Below are 6,727 nucleotides of genomic sequence, written 5' to 3'. Positions count from 1 at the left end.
AATTCCTTATGAAACAAAGTTCCATCAAAGACAATTTTAATAGGAACCTATATGGCAAATAATTATTCTTGCTGTGCTTTATGCAAGTAATCAAGCCAAGTATAATAATACTAAAGCTTATTTGACAAACAAATCTGCCCTATTGTAATTTGTTTTTAATAAAGATTAGGGCTAGAGAGAGAAAAATTATGTTTCGAATATGATGGTACACCTGTTATTAGATTCTAGTCTCATCAGTTGTTTTTAAGTTAACTCTGCTTATTCCTTTGAACCAACCAGTAATCTCTGGCTGCAGGTCAGAAGAAACAAGAAGGTTGGGTCATGTAATAATCTGGATTCATATTTTAAATCTGGGTTTTGTGTTGTATGTGCCAAAGTTGCAATGCATATGCAAATTGAGCACTAAGACAGCAAGGTCCATTATCAGTTTTTATAGTTTGTGGAAGGTCTAAAGCCATAATGGATTCAAAAAGATGAGCAATTGCATCTTTAGTTTTTTTTTTTTCTGGTCTGGGGGATACCATGTATTAAGCCCGTATAAGTGTTTACAGTAACATGGAAAAATTTGAAGCATCTAAAGGGTGGATATTGAGTAACATTAGTTTGCCAAATAGCATTAGGTACTAGACCTTGTGGGTTGGCACCAAGTCCTAATGAAAAAGGGGAGAGAGAATGCCATTCGCAATCAGGGCAGGTTTTAATGATCATGCGAGCTTGAGTGAGCATCAAATGAAACTACCGTTTAAGACTGTGGGCATTCTGGTGAAAAAAGGAATGATTAGCTTGAGCTCACAAAAAGGCAGGAGAGTCTGCCAGCCACATTGGTGGTTGTACCAGAGCATCAGCTCAAGCGTTTCCTTCTGACAAGGGACCAGGTAGCCTACAATGAGAGTGATTGTGTGTGATGTAAAGAGGGTGATGACAGGCATAGAAGAACTCTTATGCTGCAAGAAATAAAGCTAGTAGGGGTTCATTAGTAATGCTCTTCACATATGAAAGATCTAAATGAGTAATACGATATACCGCATAAGCGGAATCACTAATTATATTTATGTCTTGGTGAGAAAAGTTAAGTTAGGGCACTTAACTCTGCCTGTTGCATGGTTTTGAAATGTTCTTGGATTTTGTGCTACAGTTTTGCATGGCATCTTGCCACACTGTAGGTGCCTTTATAGTTTTTCCTGAGCCATCTGTAAAGACAATAATGGCATGAAGCAAGGGGTTAGAGACAATAGATACAAATTTAACAGGCACATTTGTAAAACGTTCAGGAGCTTAGAGGCTGATAAATGGAAGCTGACATTACCAATACAATCGGCCATTGCTACTTGCTAATCAAGATCACAAGCTAGGAGAGTATGAAATCATTACTTGCTTAAAGGTAGGAAAAGAGTAGCAGGGTCATATTCTGACAATTGGATGCAACGTCAGCATTCCTTTACGAGAAGAAGCTATTAAATCTGTGGTCTTTTGTATGTGTTTAGAGGGGTTATGAGACAGGTAAGGGCAATGGCTTTTTTACTGGGGAGAAAAAAGCTCCGGTCCGTCCTCATCATCACTAGAAAAAGTTTTTTCTTTATGCCCCACAGAAGGGAGTGAAGTGGGGGGAGGAGCCCCTCCCTGTTGTTCTGGTTCCTGTTTTTCTTTTCTCTTTAAAATTTCTGAATTCCCTTCAGGTGGAGAAAATGGGCGGTCTGACTTACTGCGATCTGGCATATAAAGGGGGTATAATGCAGATCATACTCCAGGTGGTCAAAATGGTAACATTAGTAAAATGGCCCTGCTCAAATCCTCTTTTCAGGCAACGACCCACCTGCTCCCATGACTTTAAGTCTAATGTTCCTTGATTAGGGAACCAAGGGCATTCCTGCCAAACTAAAAGCGTAAGCTTATGCAAAGCTTCAGACTCTATGGTGCACTGGATATCCTTAAGCAGTTGTTGCACCATTTTAAAAAATACTTTCTGCTATTTGGTCAATTTCTGACCCATGGTAACCCAAGCCCTGGTATTATACACATCGGTCCTGTCCTGAAAATGGGTCAGGACTGGCCGGGAGCAGTGGCTCATGTCTGTAATCCTGGCACTTTGGGAGGCTGAGGTGGGTGGATCACCTGAGATGAGGAGTTCGAGACCAGCCTGACCAATATGGAGAAACCCCGTCTCTACTAAAAATACAAAAAAAATTAGTGTTTTTACTAACAGGCGTGGTGGCGCATGCCTGTTATCCCAGCTACTCAGGGGGCTGAGGCAGGAAAAATTGCTTGAACCTGGGAGGCAGAGGTTGCGGTGAGCTGAGATCACACCATTGCACTCCAGCCTGGGCAACAAGAGTGAAACTCCATCTCAAAAAAAAAAAAAAAAGAAAGAAAAAAGAAAAGAAAATGGGTCAGGACTGTCCCTTATCGGTATTCCCCGAAGATTGGTGTGTCATTCTACTCTACGAGAAATTTCACGGCGATCACATTGGGGTCACCACTTGCAGCTTGCTCTGCAGTGAATGCCAAGAAATAAGTATTGAGACAATTACAGCTGAACAGGGCAGGGATCAGCTCCTCCAGGGAGTGCTGCTCCAAGATCTGTCCACCAAGTGTCTATTGAGAGGCTTGTTAAACTACAATTCAGACAAACAAAAGACATCCACCAGGTGGCTTTTTGCAGTCATGTCATGAGGCACATATGGCCTTGTTTATTACATCTAAAAGCACTCAAACCACCTTCTTAGGAGGCTGTGTTCAGCGCCCCTTATCACACATTCTGCTCCTTGTCCTGTTTTCAGGGTCAAGGAGTTATAGTCTCATGCACAAAAAACACGCACACAGTGCACAGTGCCTCAGTATTTTTTCAACTTCAAATGCCTTGTACATAAGCTTGAATATGTTGTTGTGTGCCCCCTACACTGGGCACATGTTGGAATTGGCTAGCAACCCCATACATCCAAGTCTTAGCAGGCATGAATGTAGCCACCAGCTACATGGGTGTGTCAGCAGCCTCAGGATTTTTTGGAGCTGCCCTCACCTCCTTTTTTCATTTTGACATCTCTACTTGTCCTTTTTGGTCCACGTCTTCTATATCTAATAACCTGATTTGTCTCCTCTCATCTTCAGGGCATCAAGCTCCAGATGATCCTCAGTGAGGAATACATCCTCTCAACATTCAAGAGTTATCCTTCTACACTGGACCCTTACACTGCCCATTAGTGGGACATTACAGACATTAAATCCTGCCCCTTTCTCCGTTGGACTTGGCTGGAAACTGCTTTCATGAACCCACAGAGTCACCTGCCCTAACAGCTAGCAGGAGGCCAAGATTCACAGAACAGCAACCACCGGCCCTCTGTGAGCAGGGAGCAGTTTACAGAAGACTGGTCTTTGTCCATTTTCCCCCAAAATTTGGGGTACTGGACTCTTGAGGGGGGAAATGTTACAGTAGGTAGTCAGGCAGACATGAGCAGGGCAGGAGAGGATACCCCCTAGGAATGTCAGGTAACCATCAGGTGATGGTCAGACAGTTGTTAAGCTGTCTCTCTAAAATAATAGTCACAGCCAGCATGAGGGAAAGGCAGTCTCCCAATAGATAAAACAAAACCTAAAGCTGGTGATCAGCAGTTTCCCATTAAGATCTCAGGAGTTGGGCGAGTAGGCTCACACATGCATACTAAAAGGCAAAATGGCAGCATTTAACTGGTATATCACTTTCCTCTAGGAACACTCAAATGGTAAGGGAAGAACACTTCAAGTGAGCATGCATACAACTCCAGTGAACACACTGTGCTCGCAGCCCCTCCCAAGGGCTAGCAGGCCGCTGCGTGTACAGACAGCCTACCCCAAGGGAAGAATCAGGGGAGAAGGGATGCAAGACCCCGGAAGCATGCTAACATATAAAACACAAAGTCAAAGGTCAAACAGTGCACTTGGTCTCTCAAGCCACCCGCTTCCAAATGTATTTTGTTTTTAATTCCAGCTCCAAAGCTTTTTAATAAGCTTTCACTCCTACTCTAAAACTTGCCTTGCTCTCTCCCTCTGCCTTATGCCCCATGGTTGAATTTTTTCTTCCGAAGAGACAGTAATTGAGGCTGCTGCAAACGCATATGAATTCACCACCTCTAAAACTAAGATGCAAAAAAGACACCTGCCACCTCTGAGCTCCAGGTTCCACAGGGTAAAAGAAAATGGAGGTTGAAGAGCCCAGTCAGAGGACTATAGTCTTCCTGTCGTGAGTGTTCAGAAGGTCTACTGCCCAGTGTTTTTGCTGAGACATTTGAGGTTTTAGTCAGCAGAGAATAATAAAACCTATTTTCAACCCCACTGGGACTAGGGCCACTACTATTCCTGGCTGGCTTTTCACTGATTCCAGTGTAACCAAGTGCCCCCGTTATTCTAAGAGATAATTTAATTGTTGTTATGTGTTTTTTTTCCTTTTCCTTTTTCCTTTCCCCTTTCCCTCTACTCCCTACTTAGCCCTTTCTGAAATGCAAAATAACCTCTCACCAGACACTCCCTACAGGGCAAGTTCACCTATGTGCTCCAAGACAGATCTGTTGATTTGCAGATCAAAGCATGTCCTTATGGAACTCCTCCCTTCGGGGGGTTGCCTCAGAAAGGTATGTGGAAAGCATGCCTATTTGGCCACTTTTACAACTTACTCCTGCCCGGGAAGGCACCAACTCAACTGTTCAGTATTTAACTGCCCAGTAGCAGGGAGACCCCCCTGCCCTTGCTCACTTCTTCCTTTACCTTATAAAAGTATTCACTTTTTGCTCCAAAGGCAAAGTGGCACATTTAAAGGAGGATACTTCCTGCCCTCCTCCCAAACCAGTTTTGGAAATACATTCACTTTTCTTGTGCCAGGCCTCCTTCTTGTTAACTGGACTCTACATGTGGCCAGCGACTAACCCGCTTTTCAGTTACACCAGGAGGGGGCAGTACAACACTGCCTGAGTAGGCTCCAGCTTGGAGGCCATTCCCCAGGGAGACTAAAAGAACCGGTGGACTCAGGACGATTTCCCAGGGTAAATTTAACATTTAAGAGACAATAGAAAAAAGGGATCCTGAAGAGGAAAATAAGGAGGATCAGTCAGATAGCAAGGAGAAGGTGGTCTCAAAATTTGAGAGCAAAAATTTCAAGACTATATCCAGATTAACAAAAAGTGCTTCCATTTCATTTAGCAATTGTGTAGTCAGTAGCCACCTTGGCCATGATGAGAGCCATTTTAGTGGAGGCAGAAGCCAGATTCTCCATTTCTCTCCTCCTTTTTTCTCATCCCCACTTCTCTTCCTTTCTCCCTGTTGGATATTTCTTGAGCTGCATCTGGAGATGTAGAAATGAAAGTCATAATATTGCTCTTAAGCAACTCACAGTCTCATGGAGAAAACAGAGAAGCAAAACATTGAGAAGTTGCAAAATGAGAAACTGTGGTGTCACATAGAAAGGGTGCCTAATGCAAACTGTGTATGATCAGAGGAGGTCTTTGTAATGAACACGTGTAAAATCTTTTTTTATACACCAAAAAAAATCAAATAACAATAGAGTTTTTTTGTTTGTTTGTTTGTTTTTCGAGACGGAGTCTCACTCCGTTGCCAGGCTGGAATGCAGTGGCATGATCTCGGCTCACTGCAGTCTCCACCTCCTGGGTTCAAGTGATTCTCCCACTTCGGCCTCCCAAAGTGCTGGGATTACATGTGTGAGCCACTGTGCCCCGCCAAAGGGTTTATTTTTATACCTTTGCTACCCAAAGAACTTGGCCAGTTCAGGAAAATGAGGATATTTCAGTGTGGCTGAAATAAAGATTGGATACAGAAAGCAGGTCCTGTTTCCAGACTGGTCCAGATCACTAATGTTTTAGTGTACATGTTGAAGGGTTTAGATTTTATCCTGAAGGCTCATGAAGGGAGGTAATTAAAGGGTTTTGAGCAGATTAGTGATATACTGTGGTTCACAAGTTAAAAAGAATATTCTGGTAAACAGGAGAATGAGACCACAAGCAAGGGGGGACATTTTAAGGCTATTGGGGGGATCCAGCCAAGGCCTTCTTTATTGCTCAACTTGGCTAAAGCAGAGGTGGTGGTGTGAAGGGCAGGGGTCAGAATGAGCAGAACTTGATACCTGGTTGCATATGGGGGTAAAGGAAGAGGGAAGAGGAAGAGTCTGGTTCCTGGCTTGTGTGGTCACATAAGTGGATAGGACAAGGGACAAGTTGGGACATGAGAGATGATAAGTTCAGTTTTGAATATATTAAGATTAAGATGTCTAAGAGGCAGATGAATATATGTATCTGGGGCTCAGGAGAGAGACCTGTGCTATGTGCCATCATACAAATAATTATGGCACACAAATTCTTACTCAGAAAGAATATGTAAAGTGAAAGGAGGTTGGGGATGGAATCCCCTGGCAATACCAACATTTAAGGGATGGCAAAGGATGAGGCATATGCAAATGAGACTGACAAAGATTTACTAGAAAAGAAGAAAGAAAATTAGAGCATTTTGGCCAGGCACAGTGGCTCACGCCTATAGTCCCAGCAGTTTGAGAGGCCAAGGTGGGCGGATCACGAGGTCAAGAGATCAAGACCATCCTGGCCAACATAGTGAAACCCAGTCTCTACTAAATATGCAAAAATTAGCTGGGGGTGCTGGCACGCACCTGTAGTCCCAGCTACTTGGGAGGCTGAGGCAGGAGAATCGCTTGAACCCGGGAGGCCAAGGTTGCAGTGAGCTGAGATCATGCCAC

This window comes from Pongo abelii, chromosome 1 (genome assembly GCF_028885655.2).
Source record: "Pongo abelii isolate AG06213 chromosome 1, NHGRI_mPonAbe1-v2.0_pri, whole genome shotgun sequence".
Lineage (NCBI taxonomy): Eukaryota > Metazoa > Chordata > Mammalia > Primates > Hominidae > Pongo > Pongo abelii.
This window is presented reverse-complemented; position numbering follows the sequence as displayed.